Source organism: Drosophila suzukii, chromosome X (assembly GCF_043229965.1).
Source record: "Drosophila suzukii chromosome X, CBGP_Dsuzu_IsoJpt1.0, whole genome shotgun sequence".
Taxonomy (NCBI): domain Eukaryota; kingdom Metazoa; phylum Arthropoda; class Insecta; order Diptera; family Drosophilidae; genus Drosophila; species Drosophila suzukii.
The window spans coordinates 29,541,361-29,567,890 of record NC_092084.1 but is presented as its reverse complement, the minus strand read 5'-3'; the positions used below and the strand labels follow the sequence as shown (position 1 = coordinate 29,567,890).

The following is a 26,530-nucleotide window of genomic DNA, read 5'->3' as shown; positions in this document are numbered from 1 at the left end:
ATGTTTGATTTAAATATAGTATTTAAGCCATACTAATATGGTGCATATTCAATAGAAACCAATCTGTAGTTTAAAACAAGCGTGATTTATATTTAATAAAGAACCAAATAAGTATGTGTTTTTATTGAAAATAAACGTAAACATATAATCAAACAATTGTTCTGCTTAAACTCTATTTTTTACCATGCTAACACGTTATCATTACTTTTGTTTTAAATACATTTGTACTTAACGTAACTCTTAGAATTTATATGATACATATATACATATACATATTATACATTATTATACATATTATACTATTATTATACTATTATACTATTATATATATTATTATACATATTTTTTATAATCACACATTTTTTCTGTTTTGCCACGTTCGTACGCCTGCATGTGCGTACAAAACTTTCCTGCGAGTCATAGTAGTGATAATTTCTTTCGCTTGTTGGTTCCTTTAATGACGGTCCACGAATTATTTAAGATGACAGATGTGAGCAATACGGTGTAAATTTAGTCCTTGTAATCTGTGAATAAGAATATGTTATTAGATTTTTGGTAATGGCATAATTTAGAAAAAGACAAGCTTATCATAAAAAGATAAAATTTATAAATTTAAAAAAAATTATACATTACCAAGTGATACAGTTTTCTGAACTGTCTTTAATAGTTTAAGTTGCTTTTTGTTTTGCATTTGCTCTTCGTAAAAGCAAAAAACCTTTTCCTTAAATGGGTCCCATATATCAAATTGCTTCTTTCTCAGGGTACAATATGTTGAAATAAATTTGTATCTATAAAGAAAAAGTTAATAAGTTTTATAATAAGTTTCGAGTAGGTGTTTTTATATAAAGGGATTTAAATAAGACAAAAATATTGTTTAAATTTATTTCGTTTTTATTTCAAAAAATCACGTGAAAGAACCAAAAAATATTATAAAGAAATAGATGAAACTACTGTGACGCCACAGAACCGAATGCAACGGCAGCAAAGCGTCTTTTTTGCGCCTTTTTAGTGTTTTCCATCTCGTGCATTCTACTCCTTTTAATTTCCTTTCATATTCTTTATTTCTTTCGCGTATTTTTTATCCACTTCATGTTTATTACCCAATCGCATATATTTTATTGTTTTTAAATGTAATTTTCTTTTGAGCTTTGTTTATTTCGTTAAATGTATTATCTAAATTTTCACGAAATAATAACGCGCACAACAAAGAAGAAACTCAAAAAGGAAAAATGCGACAAAAAAAACGTGGACATGCACATGCCTTAATACTAAGTAATTATTGTATTTTTATTTGACTCACCTTTTTTCTATACTTTTCACTTTTTTATTACACTTAAATGAACACTTGTCTACCGAGCTCTATTAATCACTTTTACATCCGATCAGGAGAACCGCTTGCTTCGAAATGATCGCGGGATTCGCTACAAAGCGGAGTGTCAAAATATTTCGTATATACATATGTACATACATATGCAAGTGTGCAAAAAGGACGCACAAAATCTGTAGCGTGCCGTTACTTTACAATAGAGGTATATGTCAATTTAGTATTATTTATTTTATTTTATTATATTTATATATTATAAGAACATATCTTATTGTTAAAACATCGGTACACAAGAAATATTTATGGCTTCTGCACATACATATTTTCTTGGCCACCAATGTACAAATGCGAATGGAAGAAGAAGACGCGCTTGCGTTTGCCGTTTTGCTTGTTCATATTTGTCTCTAATTTGTCTGAATGTATGTAAGTATGCACATTGTGCCGTTAGTTTTAGTTTTTCGTTACGGCCCAGCGTTTACAATGCACGCACATTTTTTCTTCGGCTAAGCATGTTTTTGTAATTTTAATAGTAAATTACAAAGCCAAATCTTATGATATTTGTCATGGAAATAGAAAGAGGCTGCCGGTGGTTGGGCAGCCGTAACTAAAACCATTTTCTTTAAATATTTAAGGTTTTTTTCTTTTGCAAATTACTAATAATTTAAATTATGTTGTGTATATGGGTCACAAACTTAATACATATACATAGATATGTAATTTGATTTATAATTTACAATTATTTGGTCAAATACAAATTTTGAAAACGTTCTATATTCAAAATAAAAGAGTTCATATTCCGAAGAAATGGAAAAAGTATTTACTCGAAATATAAAAAACCATCAAATATACTATGAATTGAACTACTTTTTATAATAGTTAAAACCAAGATGGCCACATTGGATTTGAATGTGACTAACTTGTTTTTAAATAAAAATCACTTTGAATTGAATACTTTCATATTTGACATACGGCTTAAATATGTTTTTTATTTAAATTAAAGGTTTTAATATATGCATGGGAGTAAAAAAAATCAAATAAAAATATGTTTGATTTCACTTCGTGTTTTTTCTACCAGTGTATAAACAAGTACCTCGACTATCAGAAAAATGAAATGGAGATATGCCAGCAGCAAAGCGAGATTGAAATGCGCCACCTACCGGCGGTAGACAGATTTAAGCATTGTGGGCGTTAGAGTGGGCGTAGCAAACTTTTTTGGATCAATCGATAGGTATTGAGACCAATGCATTTCAGCTAAAATTTTTATTCTAGCATCAAAACTGTAGGAGCCACAAACTTGCGCTGCGCAGGAATCTCAGGAATCTGCATGCCTAATCCCAGTATTGTAGCTTGTATATTTTCCGAGATCTCAGCGTTCATACGGACAGACGGACATGGCTAGATCGACTCGGCTAGTGATCCTGATCAAGAATATATATACTTTATGGGGTCGGAAACGCTTCCTTCTGCCTGTTACATACTTTCCGACGAATCTAGTATACCCTTTTACTGTATGAGTAACGGGTATAAATATAAATATATAAGCTTCAAAACTGCCGCTTCGATCGCTAAGTAAGTTAGAAAGTTTAAGACACAATAAAAAACGCTATAGTCGATGGCCTCGATTACAAAATACCCGTTAATCAGCTAAAGAGAGTGCGAGAGAGATGGAGATAGTTTTGCTGGTGGCTAACGCCATCTAGCTCATAACACCAACTAGGACACAGCGCCTCTAGCGGTTTGGTGGCGTATTAGCGAAAACATCTGATTTGCTGCATGAGGTGTGCAATCTCGATTGAAGTATTGATTTTTATTTGGCTATAAATTTATGATGAACGCTCCGATTTCAATAATTCCTGGCATATTAATAATAAAAGTAAGCTCTTATTAAAATTTTTAACATTTTAATAAAAAATGTGGCCGCTAGACAGGTTTTAGTGTTATGGTCGCTTGGGGGCGTTAGACTTGGCGTGATACCCTGCCGAAAGATACTTGCGCTGCGCAAGAAACCAAAGAATACGCATGCCTAGTCCCAACATTCAAGCTTTTATAGTTAGACACGGCTAGATCGACTCGGCTAGTGATCCTGACCAAGAATATATATATGTACGTTATGGGGTCGAAAACGCTGCCTTCTACCTGTTACATACTTTCCGACGAATCTAGTATGCCCTTGTACTCTGCGACTAAAGGGTATAAATAGGAACAGTGCAATTTAATATATGTCTTTACCTACCGGGCATAGTCGGTAAGAAACCTTTTATGAAAATTGCTAAAATCCACTCGCAAAGGCAAGAAACAATATACAATAGCTTCCTAGTGCTGTAATTGTTAAACATGAGTTGATCCATGGACACCATAATTACGGAACTGAGCTTCGGAGAACAGAATTTAGCCACTACTCAACGAGAGAAGACTGGTGAGCTATCACTCTACACTGTGACTTCACTGACGGCTCCGATTTGAGCTGTGGTGTGGGGTTGGAATCCTCAGATGGCTGGGGGATCTAATCGTCGTTAAGTCTTCCAGAGTCAGCGGAAGTCTTTCAGGCTGCGGGTCTCGCTCTACTGGAAGCAGCTAAACTTTCTTCACAGCGGAACCTCAGAGATAACAGGTTGAAGACAAGGATAAACTCCCAACCAGTGGCTAAAAGTAAACTTGCAGAAAGCAATCGAGGAAACGTCACATAGGTACCAGACACAAAGATATCCAAAGAAATGAAAAGGCGGACGAGCTTGCCCCGAAAGAGGAAGGAATGTTAAGGAAAGAGAAGACTTAGAAGATCAAAACTTTCTTGGAAAAAACTGCAGACCAGAGCCCATAGGTACAAAGGCCTGTAAGAAGGGCTAGAGTCCCTTGAGGCTCAGCTTTCTAAATGATGCCGGCTGGTACAAGTGCAAAGCAAAGAGACAACAGAAAGGAGGGTATGGTGGGTATCTCAAAACGTAGCATAACTCTAACTGAAATCACAGAGGGATCTCTTTACTTCTTCCTACCCACCTAACGATTCTTTTTAAAATCCGTTGACGATTTACCATATTCGAAATTTAATTTTTTCCCTATTTTCATACGGAAAAATTGATCCAGCAACGCCCTGAGTAAACGTTTAAATACAATTTGCATAATGTTGTTAGCTTCGGCCTTATGTCTTGGCATGTCTCAAGGTTTTCGCAATCAGTTCATGCAAATAACTATCTATCCACCCCATTCGAAGCTGCTATTTTTCAGCCCCGACGCCGAGAACATCTCTTCACCCACTCAACCATTCAGTCAGTCTGGCATACATTCAGTCAGTCGCTCATCGAATCAAATAAGACAATTCATTCATCTGAGATAATCGAATGAAGGCAATCTGTGTGCGATGCCAATGCCCCAATGTTGTTTACAGTTGTCTCAGTCGAAACGTTTCTATACCAAACTTTTTAAAATAATGAACTCGTTCTGGGCATAAAGGGGTAGAGTGACAGAAACGGGGAAAGCTGGGAGTGGGAAATGCGGAGGATAAACAGCGAATGGAAACATTTTCATTGGCTGCTTTCAGATCATAATATTGGTACTAGTTAAAATAAGAAAGAATGTTAAGTCGAGTGCGCCGACTATCAGATAACTGTTACTCAGCTAAGAAAGATTTAGATATACCAGCAGCAAGGCGAGATTGTAAAGCGCCACCTACCGGCGATTTCAAAACATGGTAATGGGCGGCAAGTACATTTAAGCTTTTTGGGTGTTAGAGTGGGCGTGTTTTGTTCAGGTCAAGCGATAGGTATTGACGAGACCAACACATTTCAGTTACAATTTGTTTCCTAGTATTAAATCTGTGGGTTCCAAAGTTTTGGGCAAAGCGACCACCTTAGCAGCTTGTGCACTAGTCAATTTGGAGTAGTGCAACTGCACTTCTACGATAATCCTTGCAGCGATATCGTCGATTTAGTTTACTTTTGGATGCATCGACAGATATAAGCGTTACCAAGCTTTTGGGTAAATATTTCATTTTATATGTTATATGTGTACATATTGTATGTGCTTCTTATTATGTGGTATCGCTGTGTTTGAGATTGTAACTACATTCCTCAGCCTAGTGCCTTTAGAGAGTGGTAATGCCCTTTGCATTGCTGAAGGTGTAAGAAATAAGCTAAAGGAACTTATGTTAAATATAAAAGACCTACTAGGAATCGGTACTGACAATGCCAATCTAATGGTTGGCAGAAACAGAAGCGTCTTCACTGAGCTGAAGAAGGACGAACCGTATTTGGTTCTTATAAAACGCGTATGCCACCCTGTACAGTTGGCGGTAAATCAATCTTGTAAGGAGTTTCTTCCGTACGGGTTGGATTTCCTAATTTATGAGGCCTATAATTGGTTCTGTGAGTTCAAGTCGACAATCTGAGTACAAAACTGTTTATCAATCGATAAACAATGATAATGTTTGTGTGACTTTCTTATTATCGTCTTAATTTTTTCTAAATTTTTACTAATGGGTATGCTTGTTTTAACATAGGTCTCGTGATGTGCAAGTTCAGATCGTAGTTATTCTCAAATGTGTCGGTCCCTCTTTGTCAGCATAACGTTTTATGTAGTTCAATTATAAGTAATATAATTTGTTACCCTCGAAGGAACCACTTCAAATCTCTAGAGTGTGTCAGAGCAGATGGCTGACAATTTAAATAGCTGTTTCACTTTTCTCTTGCGGGAAAAATGAAAAATGTCATAAAGCCAAATTACTGCATTCCATGTTTGACGACAATGTAAACTAAATGTAATAAGTTTTTCTAAAACGAATCCTGATGTAAATGTAAAATGTTAACAAATGCTTTCAAGGCAATTTTTGAGCAATATGCTGTCAAAGATTTATACCAAGGATATACATTTGAAAAGCAAATTAAAATGCTTCAGATTGATAATGATTCGAAGAAATCTATCTGAGAGTGCTGCACTAATTTTATAGTTGAGCTTGTAAAGCAACTAAAGTTTTTTATATTTTTACAAAATTAAGCAAATTAAAAACTTTAATTAATTACAGGCTACCTAACAACCTCAAGATTCTGTAACAAATTGATATATTTCCTTGATGATATATTAAAAATATTTTAATTAAATAATGATTAAGCACAACCTAATATAAATTATCGTTAATGCTAAAAAAAACTATTATTATTATTTTTTTTTAATACAGATAATTTTTGGTTTGATAGCAAAATATGTATAAAAATCTGTACGCTTTTTTTCCACCATTGTCCCGCCGAAAAATGGTTTTTTTCAGCCGAAGTTGGCAACACTGATGAGTATGAATGAATTAAGATTTTAAATGCTTATAGTTTCCAAATAACTTATGCTACAAATACGTACTATAAGTAGCTCAAAAGGTCATTTGGTATGCTAATCACGCTAAAAAAGATTTAAAGTTATAGAAAATGTTTTTTCTATCACTTTATGCTTACTTTCTCAAAATTGGCTTGAGCGATTTCTTTATCAATTTGAAACTATATAACCCTTGCGATCCCCCAACTTTTGATGTCTAACACTTTCTGTAATGCAAATAGCCGTTGGGAAGTTATTGAGTGACAAAAACACCAACTGTTTCAGTTTTGTATGATACAAATTGTATGCTTACCTCGAATGCCCAAGACTATGCAACTTTAAATTGATGAGACAAAATTCTTATCAAATTTTTTTGATGAAAAAGAATAACACCTAGAATTTTGTCATCGGTTACAACCTTTTGTACTATATTAATTCTTAAAGGCCCAAAAAAAGGTGTTTGTTGAATTTCCAATGTTAAACTACACATACTTTATTTAAATTCCTAGAAAATGTTTCTATAATTAGGTAAAGGATATAATAACCAAGTGTAAGTTGAAGGTGCGGTCGTCACGACTCCTTAAGAGGTGCTACATATTTGATAAAACCTAGTTACAAAATACAAATTAAAATGGATACATTGAATAAGTGTATTAAAGCCAAAATGAATTTGTGTAGGTACTTTGTTTTTTATAAGAGTGCAATACTGCACCGAACTATGTATTTAATATTATTTTTTGTGCTAAGAAGCTCGAGAGGAAAGCAGCCATGGCTGGTAAGTATCTAATCTAATGCGGTTCGTGACGCTCAATGCGTTTTTTGTGTATTAATGAGAGTAAAGTTTTTAATAAATGTTCTCCGAAATGAAGCCACTGCTTTTAGAAAGAAATACGTAGTCAAGATCCCTAAAACAGAACCTGCCCACTCTTGCTTGCTTTTTCAGCCCCAGCAGTCGCTCATAGCGGAGTTATGAATGTCTTCATTAGCATTCCATTGCTGATTGTTGACTTGACGCCACACTTCATATTTAAAGCCCGTATTCTCCACATTCCGAGCCATTTAACCCAAGGGACGCCACTCACCCGGTTCACATCAGCTCTGCCGCTCCATTTCGTACTCTTTGCTACTCTGCCACGCTTTGCCATTAAATGCAAATCTTGAAATTACATGTGTATTTATTTGCCACAAATATGTAGGGACATACTGCATTGGGGAACCGCGAAGCTAGTCGACACACCGAATCAGAACCAGATGCAGTTGCATTTCCCCGGCTGAGGCGGCGGAAAAACGCATAAACAGAAAACTCAGACAGACGCCGTCGTCGACATTCTGGAATGTAATTTTAGCCAGGGGAATAAACTGCAAAACTTTCATATACGACATGTGCAAAAATAGAAAATAAACAAAGAGGCCTTCTGTGAACAGCGAAGTTTGGAATACTCTTAAAAAGGTAGTTCATATTGATGTCATACAAATTTTCAATATCTTGATTTCATAAAACAAACCAAAACCTCCTTCATATTTTTTCATATTTTTCTTTTAACAATTTTATTGAATTTAATATTTTTATAACTAAGAGTACATAGAGAGCCTGTGAAATCGAAAAAAGTCGTACACCCATTGCGAGTGATTCAAAGCTGTAAATGGTTTGAAAAGAAGGAAAAAAATCTCCCATGGCAGACGTTCTTTTTTAGGTACAAATACATATACTCGTCAGTCGGTACATATAGATATGTAGAATATATCCAGGGGCGAAAATGCAACAGTTTAAACAGGCAAAAACAAATGCGTAAAGATGCCAAAAAACACCCACATGCAGGCGAATGGGAATGTATTCATTCTATATGCATGAAGGCGCATAGAGCGTATCACTGGAATTCTAATTTGCAAGCGAAATTGAACGGAAATGGCAATTTTCAAAGTGAAATGGCAAACGACGACTTCGGCTGAGACGACAAATGCAACTGAAATTGCGACTTGTTGACAGGCTAAAACTTGAAAGGGGCGGACTTTCCCCCGGAGGGGTTGGTGTATGGGCTTGAATTTTCCCCGAGGGGGCGGTGAAATGCGGCAATCTGGGTAAGCCACCTGGGCGTGGTCTCATACTCGTTATGTATATTTCGCAGGAGCGCCGAAGACACATGCACCAAAGGATAATGACATTCCAGGAGAGCGCTTAATAAACAACAAATACATAAGTAACATAACGAATTTAAAGAAGAGAGAACGCCATAGTGGACGCCAACAACTATCAAATACGAGGGTGATAGAGATTTGCAAAGCGACTGTTCCCAAGATTTCACACTGTATTTGCTTATAACTTTTAATAAATGCTCCGATTTGAGTAATTTAGATGGGTATTGAAAATAAGAAAAAAGATTTTTTTAATTTTTACAAAATATTAAAAAGTGTGGATACTGCACAGGTGTTAGCCCTATGGACGTATGTGGGCGTAAGAGTGGGGGTGGCACCCAGCTGAAACAAACTTGCGCTGCGCAAGAATCTCAAGAACCTACATGCCAAATCTCATTCTAGCTTTTATAGTTTCCGAGGTCTCAGCGTTCATACGGACGGACGGACAGACACACAGAAGGAAAGGCTAGATAGACTCTGCTAGTGATCTTGATAAAGAATATATGTACACTCAGATCAAAAATCAAGTATTTCGTGCTTGAAACAAGTATATTTTGTGTCAAAACTTCGCCAAGCATAAAAAATACAGAACCCGAGAACAAAATGCAGCTTTCAAGCACGAATTTGCAAAACCGAAAATACTAGTCTTCAGAACCTTTCGGTCTACAACCTTATATAAAAAATTGTTAAATCTAGTCATATTTGTAATAAAAACCAGAACGATTTAATAATAAAGTATGAAAGCTGCAGGCATGATTTAAGAACGAATAATTCTATACCAATATACATATATTGTAAATTTAAATTGGGTTTTAATTATATGCTAACAAGAGAAATAGGTATTGGAAACTGAAATAAATGGGATATATCTAATAATATTAATTTTATAAGATTAGTTATGACTTGCCGCACACGGGCATTAACACTGTGTAATTTATGCTCCTTATATACCGAGCAATTTCAGACCAAACAATAGGAAATTATTAGATATTTAAATCCAAAATGTGCTCAATGTGAGAACTTTTTCAGCACGAACGTTCATAAATGGTGAGCATGAAATCGTTCTTAAATCAAGGCTGTTTGTACTTGATTTTAGCATTGTGTTTTTCCCTGAGCATACTTTAAGGGGTTGGCAACGAGAATAGCGGGTATAAAAAGGAGAGAGAACGTTGTAGTCGATACCATCGACTATCAAACACCCGTCCGTAAGTTCGACATTCAGAACTAATTAAAAAATGTTATTTTCAAGCGTAGGAGGTTATATGTTAAAAAACACCGAAGCTATAATTTGTTTCATATTCATTTCCCGCCAATTTTCCGATCGTTTTTATGGCAGCTATATGATAACTATAACAGCTATATTATAACTTTTTAATGAATTGTCCGATTGGAACAATTTTTGGGATGTAGGTGGATATTAATAATATTGACCCTGATAATGAGAACATATATACTACCTATTACATGATTTCCGACGAATCTAGTATACCTTTTTACTCTACAAGTAACGGGTATAAAAAGAAGACGCTGACAAGCTCTGAAATGCGTAAACCAATAAATAAAGTATAAGTTTAAGGTATAAGAGTATATAAATACTCGTTACTCTTAGAGTAAAAGGGTATACTAGATTCGTAGGAAAGGATGTCACAGGTAGATGGAAGCGTTTCCGACCCCATAAAGTATATATATTCTTGTTCAGGATCACTAGCCGAGTCGATCTAGCCAGGTCCGTCTGTCCTGTCAGTCTGTCCGAATGTGATCTCGGAAATTATAAACGCTGCAATACTGGGATTAGGCATGCATATTCTAGAGATTCCTGCGCAGCGCAAGTTTGTTTCGTTAGTGCGTCACGCCCACAAGCCGCCCAAAACTGTGGCTCCTACAGTTTTAATGCTAGAATAAATTTTAACTGCATTGTATTATTCTCATCAATACCTATCGATTGACCCAAAAAAAAGAGTTTGCCATGCCCACTTTAACGCCCACAAATCGCCGACAAACTTAAAAAAATCGTAAGTATGAACGCGGATGTCTCAGAAACTATCAAAGATAGAGAATTGGGATTTCAGATTTAGATTCCATAGTCTTGCACGCAGCGCAAGTTTGTTACGCGAATATGCCACGACCACTTTAACGCCCACAAACCGCCCAGCCTGTGGGGTCCACAGTTTACAGTAACTGAGTAACGGGTATCTGATAATCGAGGTACTCGACTATACCGTTCTTCCTTGTTATTTTCAAGAAAGGCTAATGCAAAATTTTTTCTTTTTGCGTTGGCCTTCTTATTTTTCATGAAATACATTTAAGGACTTTTTTCTTGCCATTTCAATTAATGGTAACCATTTTTTACATTTCTGAAACTAAAAATATTTTTTTGGTTTAAGCAAAACTTCCTCAACTTAGAAAAACATTTCTTCTATTTATATTTAAAGAATGAAAATAATATAATGCCTATAGGAACAATCGGATAATTATTCGGAAAAAATATGAGAAATATTTTAACTTTGTTGTTTTTAATCAAACGTGTATTCTCTTCTACTGTTGGTTATGACATCATTTTAAGAATAATTACAATTTTGACGACTATATCATTTAGGTGTCATGGGAACTATCGGTATACTTGTATACAAATCTGCCAAATATATGGTTTTTGTAATTTACGTATGATTTTTATTAAATAATATGGTTAGGGCTGCAAGAGTATAGCAACTTCGGTCTGACTAAGTAAGCTTCCCTTCTTGATTTTAAATTCTTTATAAAGTTTGAAAACTAGCCTCGTTTTCTGCTGTGCATTTTTGCGGCTCGAACCAAAGAAGAAAGAACAGCCAGTGGGCCATCAGGCATTTTTACAACTCATTTAACAAGGCGTCGTTGGCTACTTCTCAGTGCTCAAAAACCATTAACCACAAGGACGACCATGATGACGACAATGAGACATTTTCCAGCCCGGGAAAACTCGCCCTAAAGATTGTATCCGTGTGATGGGACAACCACTTAATTGAAGGGTGGTCTCCATGCTGCACTGTTTTTTACTCACAAAATGTTTTCGCGTCGTTTTGGAAACGAATATCTTTTTTGGACATATGCCTTTCCTGTAAATTTGTGTATAGCTTGCAACTTTTTAGCTCTTGAGAAAACAGCTTACATACAGAAGTTTTGAAACATTATTACGTATCTCTGCGATAAGCATGTGCAAATACAAATGGATTAGGTAGGTGTTATTCTATACCGATGTTGCCCTTACAACTTCAGGAAGACTTATAACATTATTTTGAGCTAATTAGGGAGTTTTTTTTAGCATAAATCGAAATAATTTCAACCTTTGGGTGTCAAATGCACAGATTCTCCTGATAAAGTCATCTTGCCGCTTAAAATTAGCATATTGGGTGTTAGTAAGGCTTGGTTCTTTCCATTAAATTTATTCTTCTCATTTTTTTGGGTTGGCGCTCTTGGAGAATGTTTTTAGTCAGTTTATCGAGGTGGGCAGTCGCCGTTCAAAGTTACCCGGTCATTAATCACGAGACGCAACCGCAAAAGGAACCGGGTGCTGGGTGAGGGGTTTGCCAAAGGATCTGGCCTCTAATCATCGTCTTGTTGGCAACAGAAATTTATTACTCATAAATCTGATCATTTACTTGAACCTGCTTCTGGTTTTCGAGGACGCGTCGCTATGCAAACTATTTCCGCTGGCCGGAAAGGCATCAGCTTTTCCTAGGAGGTAGTGGGTGGATTGGGAGTGACGGTGCGTGCCGCTACGCACAGGTGACAATCCAAATAACCGGCAAAAGAAGGAACCAGACCCAAGAATAAAGGGCGAAGAACGTGCCACAATGCGCGTGCTTTAAGCACCACTTTGTTCATTTCACTCTACAAGAGGGAACTTATAAATGTTGCTTGCTTTATAAACCTGAATTTTGGGATATCCTAATAGGCATATTAAAAAACATAGTAAATAATACAGATTGTTAAAACAAAAACTTTCGCAAAGGTGTTTCAGAAAAAGAAATTCCATATTTCAAATATTAGTAATGTATTTTATTGAAGAATATAATTAAGATGATTCATTAATAACTAAAAGAAATAACTTATATTGTAAATCAAACAAAAACACCTCCTAACGAGGTAAGGGGTCGCACGATCGCACTTTCAACGTGCACAAATTCTGATATCAAATTTTGGGACAAAAAATGCTTCTACATTCGATGAAATAATTATATTTTTTAAAATGTTTTAATAATGCCCGTTTCAACCAAAGGCACATTCTATAGCCTATTGCCTAAAAACTTTTGAATGGAGCACCGAATTTGAACAAAAAGGTTTCATCCGATTTGTATTTTTAGTAAGAACAAAACGGGGCTAAAAATCAATTATCACCACCGGCCCAAACACTCCACATAGCTCTGTCTCACAAAACAATTAAAATTATTAAATAACTATGAAATCTTTTCAGTTTTTGCGATACCTTTCGATTGGTGTATCACCCGTTATGATCGGACCATCAGTGCATTGTTTATATTGTGATCCCAAATCATACACTTGCTTGCCTTATATCATTTTTCTGTACAATGTTTGTTAGTAAAAATAAAAAAATAGCTCTTAGATGTGTAATTTTTAGGAGTTTTACAGCCAAATGAGCAGAATCGTTTGATAAACAAAATAATGCCGAAAAACAGACTGAAATTCCGTGTGCTGACTTAAAATTCAGACGCTTGGGGCCAATTTTTAAAAACAAAAATCAATTATTTTGTGCTTGAATCAAGTATTTTCGGTGTCAAAACTTCGCCAAGCATGGAAAATGCAGAACCCGAGAACAAAATGCAGCTTTTAAGCACGAATTTTTAAAACCGAAAATGCCAACTTTCAGAACCCTTCGGTCTACAATCTTATATGAAGTATTCTTAAATCGAGTCATATTTGTACTAAAAACTGGAACGATTAATTAAGCACGAGTAAATCTTAAATTAATATACATATATATACATATACATATAATATATTGTACATTTAAATTGGGTTTAAATTATGTGCTAGTTAGGGAAATAAGTGTTGGAAACTGAAAAAATCGAGATATATCTAAATAATACTAATATTTTAAGTTCACTTACGACTTGCCGCTCACGGGCATTAACACTGTGTAATTTATGCTCCTTATATACCGAGAACTTTTAGAATAAGCAGTTGGGAATTATTAGATATTTAAATCTCAATGTGAGAACTTTTTCAGCACGTACGTTCTTGAATGGTAAGCATGAAATCGTTCTGAAATCAAGGCTGTTTATACTTGATTTTAGCACGGTGTTTTTCCCTGAGTGTACTAAGATGCAATTTTCTAATCTCAAACATAAACAGAACCTAATCAGCTGATTCAATAATCAAAGCAAAATCGGTGTTAGCGCTTTGTAGCTCAATTTTGTGTCTAACATCACTCAGACATTGTTTCTTGTTCATTAAAGGAGTCAAAAAAAACCGATTTGCTCTTCGAAAACTTTATCTGGTCTTAAAATTTTTCGAACAGATAGTTATCAGGGACTTTGTCAGAGCCTCAAGGAACTGGCCCTTACACAGATTTCTATTTCTATCGACGGGCAAAGGACATAAAGGACTCGCGTATTATTACAACATAAAATAAAACCGGAATACAGCATTCGAAATCACATAAACGCTTCGATTTGTATGCAAGCACGAGAGGCGCCATTTGAACAGTCTGTGCCACAAAAAAATAACTTGAGTTTTAAGTCGCGAAGTCTATAAACGATAATGAGGACCCCGGTAAATATAAATAAAGTCTAGTTTGATGCCAATTGTATTTACGTTGTTAAGATGGGGAAAAACCGCTAACACAGGTAATTAAACTGTCAGGGCTGACCAGTTTATGAAATATATGGGCTGTTCCACCAGAATGTCAACCAAATATGTCAAGTATGTCTTGGACTATAGTAAGAAAACCACCACACGAAGAATTAATGTTGGGTTTAAATATCTATTTATATGGTATAAGCAGATATTGAATTCAGCGAATACCCTATTTATGTATGTCAGTCATCCTGTCGGCAGACAAATAATCGTAAGATTTTGCATGTCCCGCTTGTCGGCTCTTTGTAAGGACTAGTTGCTTCGACTTTATAGTTATATTTTGTTTTAGCTACATTCCATTTTTAAGTTCTGTTCCAAGTTTTGTGATTTTTTTTTGGCTCTGCCCTGTTTTGTAGTTCTTTATTTCTTATGCACTCTTGCGCTGTGTGCTAGCCTGCTAGTTTGCCAGTTTGCTAGTTTGCTAGTTTGCTCGCCGGTTTGCTTTGACTTTGCATGCCGTTCGTCTAAAGTTCATGGGAATGTCAGAATGTTGGAAAAGCAAACGGCAAATGACACTAATACCAGGGCAAGACCGGCCGGAGAGCTGTCAGTCAATGTACAAACAAAAGACATGGTGTATTTAGCCTTGTGTGTATGCACAATGTACACATCTGCCTAAGTCTGCGTGTTTGTTGAACGACTTTAATGGCTGTAAAATGCGCTGCGTAAATTTCGATACTGTCACGAAGGGGCATTTAAGTACCCTTGTTACAAGGTTTTTGACACTTTCTTTAAAAGCATTCATAAAATCATTAGACAAAAAAATAAATAGGGTAAATAACTATATTTTATGTCAGACGTTCGCAACTTAATGAAGGAGATGTATTCGACCCTATTCAGTATATATTAGCTAGTCTAAGTTGACTCTAATTTTCAAAAAAGTTTCGAATAAAGCTATGTTTATATGTACACCCAGGAAAATTATAAAACAAATTTTATGTCATGACCTAAAAAACTAAAAATTTCAATTATTGTACTTTTTGCCCGATGGCCTTATAACCTATATCATAGTGGGACTTAAAATTATTGCACTTTACCTAAAAATATTTGACATCTAAAAACCTTTTAAACTTAATATGTCTGTTAGACATTGATGTTGGACCTAACCAAATAATAATTGTATTGCTTATAATTATTTAATCAATTATTAAGGGTACTATTACAGAAAAAGGATGTTTTAATATTATAAAGTGAGCTGTAGAGGTCGACAAAAACCGATCGAAAAAAACAATACGCAACTGAGCCGTATTATTGGAAAACTGATCATTTTAGGCCATATGAGACGTACAAATTTGGTTACTCATTATAGCATATTTATATGAATTGTATTACTGTTGAATAAGTGAATATTATATCATCTAAAAAAAAAAATCATTTTAAAATAAAAATATAAAACTTAAGATACAAGGAGGAATCGGCCATAGTTGCTAAGACTTTCGGCCGGACTAAATTATAAAATCATTATACCCGTTACTCGTAGAGTAAAAGGGTATACTAGATTCGTCGGAAAGTATGTAACAGGCAGAAGGAAGCGTTTCCGACCCCGTAAAGTATATATATTCTTGATCAGGATCACTAGCCGAGTCGATCTAGCAATGTCCGTCTGTCCGTCTGTCCGGATGAACGCTGAGATCTCGGAAACTATGAGAGCTAGGCTATTGAGATTTGGCGTGCAGATTCCTGAGCTTCTTACGCAGCGCAAGTTTGTTTCAGTGGACTGCCACGCCCACTCTAACGCCCACAAACCGCCCAAAACTGTGGCTCCTACAGTTTTGATGCTAGAATAAAAATTTTTACGGAAATGTAATGTTCTCATCAATACCTATCGATTGACCTAAAAAAAAGTTTGCCACGCCCACTTTAACGCCCACAAACCGCGAAAACCTGTGACGCCCACAATTTTTATGCTAGATAAAAAATTTTAACTGAAATGTATTCGTCTCGTCATTACCTATCGATTGACTCAAAAAAAGTTTTCCACGCCCACTTTAACGCCCACAAACCGCAAAAACCTGTGACGCCCACAACTTTCATGCTAGATAAAAAATTTTAACTGAAATGTATTGGTCTCGTCGATACCTATCGATTGATCCAAAAAAAATTTGCCACGCCCACTCTAACGCTCATAACGCTTAAATCTGTATACCGCCGGTAGGTGGCGCATTTTAATCTTGCTTTGCTGCTTGCATATCTCCATTTAGCTGAGTAACGGGTATCTGATAGTCGAGGTAGTCGACTATAGCGTTCCTCCTTGTTTTTATTTTTTCCGTGGTGGGAATAAATCGCCGGTCTTCCGCGAGAGAGTCCGATGCGTTACCTTAAAAATGGTACTACTATTTTCTTGGAGTATCGTTGTCGCTTTAATATCGGTTTGACATCTCGCACAGAATACGTGCATTTTGTAAAAAATAAAGTTGTAAAATATTAAAAACTTGAGGAAGTTCTAAATTGTTTACTTTACATAGACTTCAACATACACGCTCACGCGTAACATGGTGCGAAGGCCCAATCGAACTTCGAACTTCGAACCCTAAAAACAAGAAAGTGTCGGGACGCTCCACTTGTTCTACTGAGCCCATGTTTTTATACTATATATTAGATATAGTATTATTATTAGTCAGTTACCAAAAATCTAGGCCTTAAATGGCCCACATTTTGGGGCATTGGTGACCCAAAATGTAAGGTTATGGAATCCTAAATTTTAGGCAATGCATGGACTTAGCTCAAAAGATTAGGCCATTTTTGGGACTCTTAGGTCATTTTTATTTTGTGGGTGTACCCATAACTTTTTTTTTACCCATAAATTACGTTTCAAATCTATTTTGAAGAGCATACTTTTTGGAACCCTGGCAAAGAAGACAGAAATGAATGTGGAAATTGCGCATCAAAACAAGGTCACATCAAAACCAATATCACTTTGAAAAGTGTCACATAGCCCACAAAACAGTTGACTTAAAGTTTCATGTTTCCAATTTAACATCGTTAGAATATGTATTCGGTATTGCTATCGAAATTGTGCCAGCTCAAGGTTTCCATAAACATGTAACAAGTTTTCTCACCCGATGCATATGGATGTATATGAATATCACTAGTGCCGTAACATTGGCAGAGATGCGGATAATCTATGCTGCGGGCGGTGGTAAAAGGGGACGTAGATGGTGGGTAGGTTTGATGTTGGCGGCCAACACAACTCATAAATATACAGATGTGTTTGCGCTCCTGTTTGATCAAACAAGATGGCGGGCGCATAAACAAATACGACGAGAACGCATCCATATGCATGAGGGCGCAAGTCAATGTGGCTGTTGTTCCCCAAAGGGGGTAACCAGAGAGTGGTTCCGCCACCACATGCATTTGCCACCGGTGGCCCGCAAGGCCGCCTTTGATTTGAATAATCTCGGCTTAATGTTTTTTATTATTCCCTGTCGCAGGACACTATTTTCGGCGCAGGGAGAGTGACCGTATTGACGTATTTCGCGTAAACTTATATAGGTCGGAATATGTTCTTAGCCCTTATTTATTTCTCTACTAGCGTTGTAGCACTATCGATAGTGGTATCCTATTTTGTTTTTGATATACATGTGTACCTCAACTTGTTGGCAGATACCACAAGCACCATTACCGAAAATGTAAGTACATACGATTTCTAATATGATTGTACTGGAAATTATATTTTCATTTTACAAAAGTTACAAAAACCAATTTAAGATCTCAGTTGAAAAGCAAGCAGTTTAAGTTTTATTTGGTTGTGTTTTGTGAAACTCAATTCAAAAATCCGCAAAAAATATGATTACGTTATATATGGACAGGACAGAAAAGCGAGCAACCAAAGTTAAGAACTTTTTCTCGATTTAGAAAACTAAAAACAAAAATGTTCCTAAAACCGAAACCTTTAAGCATAGTTTTTAAATTTATTTAATATTTTAATTAAGGTATTAGTCCTTAATATACATTAACTCATAGTGAACACTAAATTCGTTGTCAATCCGTTGTTTCGTACCTCCACCAGTAGTTTTTTTTCTGGGTGACAATGCGGTTGGAAATGAAAATGAAAATTCGAAACGAAAAAGCGAAATGCAGAGACTCAACCAACTACCCATCCACACATGACAATACAATTGAATTCGACCTTGTCGAATTGCGATGACGGATCGAAGAATGGAATGGAATGAAATGGCAATGGAATCGGAAATGAAATGAAATGAAATGGCTTAAGCCGGGACTTACAGAAGCCCCGGAGACATTTTCGCCGTCAGCCTTATCACGTCACTCCGACAGTCTCTCGCCGCCTGCAATGCATTTCATCTTCAGGACCCAGGTCCCCATACCCCCGGACTCCGGCTCAAGACTCCGTGTGCAACCGCTGGTGGCGGTCTCCCGGATTAAGCAAATTTCGCTGTAAAACTATGGAAATTTCCGTCAGCCATGCACAGCTTGCCAAAAAACTTTACTCCCGGCAGTTGTGCAAAATGGAGCAGGGGGCGCCGGTGCCTTCACACATGCGATGTACGTACATACTGTGTACTGCGTATAACCGCCTATAGGGCATATGGCATCTGTGCATACTTTAAAATGGCAAAAATTGGGAGCTCTGGCTAGATCTTTGGCAAATATTAAATCAGAAAAGTTTCTGCCTGGGGTTACCTGTTGCCGAAGACTTTGTTTCTTATCGTACGACACCGACAAAACTCTGTTGAGACTAAAAAACCCTAAACCTGTGCCTTTTTATATTGTGCTTAAATTGATTGATCTAATATAGGAATTTGTAACCTTGCAAAAGTGTTTCACCTTCACAACATCCACTTTAAAACAACTATAGTCATATATATTTATATATAAATAACTTCCCAGACACGCCAGTAATAGTGTCCTCAAATAACCTCCAATTTATAAACAGTGTGGTGCTTTTCAATATATATCAATATACCAATACGTCGGATTTGGATTCTGAGAGTGGCCAGAACTTTCAAAGTGACCACCGCAATTAATAAACATTTGTCGTACAATTGGTCAAAATACTAACCAAAAGTTATTCCCCATAAATTTGACTTAAGCACGAACATAAGCCAAACACATTTGCATACAAAGTGGGAAAGCGGGAACAATATAGAAAGTAGGGAAAAGCCAGAAAAAGCATAGAAGGACAGAGAAGCCCGTAACAACAAGTTCAAGGGGGGCGAAACGCCAAAGTCATGTTGCCATAATACGCAGCTGTAAGCAGCCTAGACAGCCTGTCTGACTTTGTGGGCCATCAGAGGTGCTGGCCTGGGTGGGGGCACTTCCAAGTGGGTGGGTTCGGTGTCTGTCAAAATATAACACATTAGCATGCATGAAAAATGAAGAAATGCGCGAGACACGGCCAAATTAGGTTGTAGCGGGCCAACAAGCGACACTAAGACACATAAGTATGCAAACAAAGGGTGTGTGTTCTCGCACAGATGCGGCCAGTATAATAGCATCTAGTACGAACATCCTATGTTTCTCTAATTCGGTACTCAATACTTATTTAGTATTACATTATTATTTTTGCCCTTGAACGTAGCCATGAGCGGTCCAACGGCAGGGAAATTTGGGGATAAATCTCCCCCCACTCTAGGGGAAAGTGAAAGAAATGCGGTATTGAAAAAAAACGTAACATAATTTAAAGGGAATTTAATAATCCGTATCAAATTAATAATGAAAACGATTTTCATTGATAACTAGTTAATATTATAAATTTTAAGAAATCATTAAGACTTGTTCCTAAGTTCCTGGTTTAAAAGGCCGAACACTAGCCTACCGCCTTATATTTAATAATAATAACGCTACCTAAATGAAATATTGAACTCCTCAATACTATTACCCTGATGTCCACTGTATGTAGGTTAGCTGCTCTTGTGTGGAATAAGTTCTGCGCTGACACACAAACTTGCTTATATTTATATTTACACATACAGAAGCTCACACAGACATTTGTCAGTGGTCTTATATACATATGTTTGTGCCCGTGTCAAAGGAAATACGCGAAGTTCATATTATAAAGCATATAAAATAGGGCACATAATGGGGCGTGTGCCACAGACACGCACACACTTCAGAAACCCAAACACTCGGCATCACTTGCAACTACTCGTGTGTCTCTGAGTTAACTTGGCGCTCTGAAAATGAACTTGCCAAACTCGTAACGAAGGTCATACAACAGCACCAAACATGCCATTAGAGCTGAAGAAAAAGAGAAAACAAAGGCGACTGGCAAATTCCCCAGGAGCAGAGAAACACCAAGGATGAACACCAGAGTCGAGTACCTCGACTATAAGATACCCGTTACTCAGCTAAAGGGAAATGGAGATATGCAAGCAGCATTGCGAGATTGAAATGCGCCACCTACCCTCGATCTCAATATATGGTTATGTGGCGGTAGACAGATTTAAGTGTTATGGGCTCCATGTACAAGGCTACGGAACCCAAATCTGAAATCCCAATACTCTCTCTTCGATAGTTTCCGAGATGTCCGCGTTTATATCGTTTATATATAAAGTGGGCGTGGCAAACATGTTTTTGGGTCAATCGATAGGTATTGATGAGAACAATACATTTCAGTTAAAATTGGTATTCTAGCATTGAAACTGTATAATCCGGTTTGTGGGCGTTAGAGTGGGAGTGGTACACTGACGAAACAAACTTGCGCTGCGCAGGAATCTTTAGAATCTGCATGCCTAATCCCAGTATTGCAGCTTTTATAGTTTCCGAGATCACAGCGTTCATACGGACAGACTGACAGACGGACCTGGCTATACTTTACGGGGTCGGAAACGCTTCCTTCTACCTGATGCATACTTTCCGACAAATCTAGTATACCCTTTTACTCTACGAGTAACGGGTATAACGTGGAGAAACTCGATGAAATAAGGCTGAAAAGACTTAGAGATCGAAGGTTCTTGTGCACGCATTTCCACACAAGTTATTCAACCCGTGAAATGGTTCCAGTTATGGAATTAATAAACAATTTTTAAAAATTCAATCTCAGCGATATTGCCTTTGCCTTCAGCTATATTGCCTTTGCCTTTGTTTTTGATTTTGCCTTTGCCATTAACTTTGAGGGCTTTAAAGTAAACACAAGGTTCCGTTCGAAGCCCAAACTACTGCGTTCCAGATTTCAATGAAATTGCATCGGTCAGCATAATTTTATTTCACAATTCCATGAGACAGTTTCAGCATAAGATTTTAATTCAAACAAAAACAAGGAAGAACGCTATAGTCGAGTACCTCGACTATCAGATACCCGTTACTCAGCTAATGGGACCAAAGGGAAATGGAGATATGCAAGCAGCAAAGCGAGATTGAAGTGCGCCACCTACCGGCGGAAGACAGATTTAAGCGTTATGGGCGTTAGAGTGGGCGTGGCAAACTTTTTTGTGGATCAATCTATAGGTATTGACGAGACCAATACATTTCAGTTAAAATTTTTTATCTAGCATGAAAATTGTGGGCGTCACAGGTTTGGGCGGTTTGTGGGCGTTACATGAGATCTTGGCGTAAACCAATATTTTCTTCACACTTAAAAGTTGTAGGGTAAGGTGACGAACTGATAAATACACACTAAAACTCTATGCAGATGGGAAAATTATTTATTTTTCCTTAAAAAAACGGTTTAAAATATAAAATAATTGAATACAAATATGACTGCACACTAAAAAAATGGCTACTTCAATTCTGGGTTTAAATTAAAAAGATTAAATTGTTCAATTTCTAATTTTATTTAATTTTTTTTTTTTAATTTATATTTTTTTAATTATAATTTTAATTTAATTTTTTTTTTGGTTATCGGCTGCAAACAAACAAATAACTGTTGCTAAATAACTTGTTAATACTTTTATATAATTATCTGACTTAGTTTTCCACAAATCATTGCTCTAACACTGCCCTATTATTTATCTAAGAAGCACGTATTTATATTTTTCTCATAGTGAATCGCTGTTCTAAAAATATTCGGATTTCTTAAATAATTTTTGGATTTACCACTTCAACAAATAAATTCACTCAGTTCGTATAAACAACCTTAATCTAAGAAGGTCATACTTTTGTAAGAAGTGTTTTAGCTTATTTATTTATTACTTTAATTGCTAGCCATAGTTAAACTATGTTAGTTAAGTTAGTTTCCGCCCTTTCGTCAATTTGATATTTTCTTGATCCACACAGAAGGTTAACATAACCAACATTCACTCCTTAAAACATTTGAACCAAAAACAAGAGAAAACGGCATAGTCGATGGCCTCGAATATTTGATAACCGTTACTCAGCTTAAGGGAGTGCGCACACCTAGCCTATAGCGCCACCTAGTGCCACCTAGCGCCACCTACCTTCTCCTTCTATAGCGCCAACTCCGAGATCTCAGCGTTCATACGGACAGATGAACATGGCTTGAACGATTCGGCTAGTGATCCGGATCAAGAATATATATACTTTATGGGGTCGGAAACAATTCCTTCTAGCTGTTACATACCTCCCGACGAATCTATTACACCATTTCACTTTGCGAGGAACGGGTATAATAATGTTTTGAGATGTTAATGTTGGTTGGTTCTGTGTGGAAAAATAATTGGTTCATGAAACTGACCGACAATGTGGAATTATACCCCTATGATATTTGCCCCACTGCTCGCATCCTAATTGCTGCGGGAACTGTTTGTCCAGATATTGGTTTTCCCGGTCGCCGGTGGGTACCACATACTTTGTTGCATTATACTGCCGCCGGCTGCTGCACCAAACAAATCTGCAATTTGCCACATTCCCACGCGAGTTTTCCGCCCGCGAAGACCATGCCCCGTTTCCTGGGTCTCCCTCATTCGGACGGTGCTTATGCAAAGCATATTGTTGCTCATTATCTTCACAAGGATTAACGTGTTATCCATAGCACGCGCGGCCGCTTCCCATTGCGCTTAGTTCTCGCGTTTCCTCTTCCTCCTTCTCCGACTCCGCCTCTGTCTCTAGTATCCCCCTCTAGTATTCCCCGTTCTACGCCCCTCCCTCAGAATCTGCAGCATTTTTTGTGCCGTCTTTTGGCTTGCTTTGTTTTTGCAGCGTTGTTCCTGTTGATTTTTGCATGTCGCTGGCTTTGGTTTCTCCCCAGGTTTTCCCTCGTCTTCGCTGTGCTCTTTCTGATTTTCCTGTTTTTCCGCATATTTTTTTGAACTCTCTCTGCGCGCTAAGTACAAGCCCCCTCTGCCAGCTTTTGGGCGCCTTGCGAGCGTCAAATGCGTAAGAAGAATTATTACCGCATTTTCCCTTTTTTCTCCTCGCGCTCCGGCGGATTTGCACGTTGCCTTTGGCTTGCTTAACCATCCGGTTATGTCGTGCACCTTCTCCGCCGTAGTCTCGGTGGTCCGCTATCCGGGATTCTCTCGGCCCTCGAGCTGGCGTATTGCTTACAAATTGTGCGTCTCCTCGCCAGCGGCGGTATTTTCCGATGCAATTTCTGCCTTTGATGTTGCTCATACGCCGTGTTGCACGTGGCCCCCGAGGATGTGCTTTCCTTTATTTTTTGGCAGAAATATCAGCATCTGGCAGGGTGTCCGCGGTTCTTCACATTATGTATTATCAACTTTCCCTTCTGTTATTTTATTTTATTAGTAAATATTATTGATAATATAAATATAACTTAGTTAAAAGAGAGTTCACATTTCAAATATTACAGTAATAAAATATATGGGAGAGTTTACGGTATAGTGACAACTGCTTTTACTTTTAAAAGTTATAGGGTAAGATGACGAACTAATAAATACACACTAAACCTCTATGCAGATTTGAAAATCATTTATTTTTCTTCAAGAAAGGTTAAAAATGTACAACAATGGTATGAAATTGGCCAGTTCACTTAAAAAAAGTCGACTTCAGTTCAGGGTTTAAATCGAACAAATTAGGTTGTTCAATTGCTAGTTCACAAAAATCATTAAAAAACAAGTGTTTTTTAGGCATCGGCTGTAGAAAAGAAACAAATAACGATATAATGGCAAAAATTACCAAAAATAAATAAAGTCTTCACACCCTACAAGGTACTGTTGGTAATGCAATGGTGTCACTTTCATAAGGGGCAAAAGAAAAAACACAAAGTACCAAGAACTGTTGCTAAAGACCTAGTATATACTTGTATACATTTTTCTGACTTAGTTTTTCACAAAAAAGAGCAAAGATTTTGCTCTAGCACTGATGAAACACATATGCATTGCATAGGTTTTATAATGTTTGTTTCACCTTGTTAGTGAAAATTATCTTACGAACAAATTACGTGAACTCCTAGTAATGTTATTTTAAATACATTGTTGGCACAAAAAAAGAAATCGACTAGAGTTATTTGGAATTTTTGAATTGACGTCACTTATGAGATTTGACGAGTTCGTCCCCTTACCCTACCTTACACTCCCCTACCATTGTGTTTTAATAAAAGATATCAGAATAGAGCGAATAAGGCTGTCGACCTGTTTCTAACTCTTTTCTGCGGGCTAACCAGCCTTTGGCTTTTGGCTTAACGTGATTACCTTTGCCATCCGACACCCACCCCTCCCATCACTCGGCTTTGTTTTCTGACTTGGGCTCTACGCTCCTCTTGTTTTGGCTTTGTGAATTTTTTCTTGATAAATAACGCTGCTGCTGATACAATTGCAGGGGTAACAACAAAATAATAAAACAGAGCACACAGAGAGGAGAGCAAGTAGGAGGAAAATATCACAAAGCGTTGGGATTGATTGAATTCCGAATTTTTAAGCATTTCCCGCAGTCCAAAATTTCGTTAGTCAAACTGAGGAGCGAGTGAACAGAACCGTAAACTGCTTCAAAAAAAAATCCCAACGATTTACTCTGAAAGTGCTCAATATATAAGGCGCATAAAATACGCGGTGTTAATGCCCGTGACGGGCTAGTCTTAAGTAAACATATAAGATTAATTTATACCTCGGTAATCCGTTCACAGTTTCCAATTCCTATTTCTTCTACTAGCAACCAATGGGACTATCGTGTGATGTAAAATTAAAGTCAAATTTAAATGTACACTCTCCACACTCTCCTTTTTATTACTCGTAGAGTAAAAGGGTATAATAGATTTGTCGGAAAGTATGTAGCAGGTAGAAGGAAGCGTTTCCGACCCAATCAAATATATATATTCTTTGGGGCCAATCGATAGGTATTGACATATCAGTTAAAATTGTTTTCTAGCATGAAAATTGTGGGCGCCAAAGGCTTAGGAGGTTTGTGGGCGTTAGAGTGGGCGTGGCAAACATTTTTTTTGATCAATCGATAGGTATTGACGAGATCAATACATTTCAGTGAAAATTGTTTATAAAAAGGCTCCAGGAGGGGACTAAATAACGACAGAAATGATAATTGAATCCTAAAACTTGGGTACTTCCCAATAAATGGATCAAATCTGTTTTCATAATGATACCGAAAAAAGACCACAAAATTCCCTCATCGTACAGGCTAATAAGTTTATTATCGTGCCTGTCCAAATTATTAGAAAAATGCCTACTCAAGCGCATAACACCATATTTAAGAGGACACAATGTAATCCCGGCACATCAAATTACGTTCACGTTTGCTGAAGACACCGCTATTCTGAGCCGTTCGAGATGCCCAACTAGAGAAACTAGCAGACCATCTGCTGGTAGTTGGATAGTGGCTATCAGACTGGCGAATCAAAATTAATGAACAAAAGTGTACGCTTACTTTTTAAAGTAAGTTTACTCTTAACACACAATCGTGCCCCACGCTAACTTTGAACAGTGCGCAGATCCCCCAAGCCAACGATGTAACATGTCTCAACGCCCACCTCGACAGACGTCTTACCTGGAGGAACGAAAACATCCAGAGGGATCTTCGCATACCGCCGGTTAAAGATAAAATATCAATGCAGAAAGCGGCTTACCATAAGAAACTCACACTGCACCCAAAAAA

General features: G+C 37.0%; 1 protein-coding gene and 1 long non-coding RNA gene across 2 annotated transcripts in view; one reads left to right on the top strand and one right to left on the bottom strand.

The window, feature by feature from the left end:
- The window catches only part of LOC108007883 (chaoptin), a 381,371-nt gene that overhangs the window by 24,399 nt on the left and 330,442 nt on the right, over positions 1-26,530 (top strand). The window lies entirely within an intron of this gene.
- On the bottom strand, positions 109-1,440 carry LOC108010976 (uncharacterized). Its single transcript, XR_001767514.4, has 3 exons — positions 1,301-1,440; positions 634-788; positions 109-524 (listed from the first exon to the last, which is right to left on the bottom strand). It is a non-coding gene; the product is annotated as an uncharacterized lncRNA (long non-coding RNA).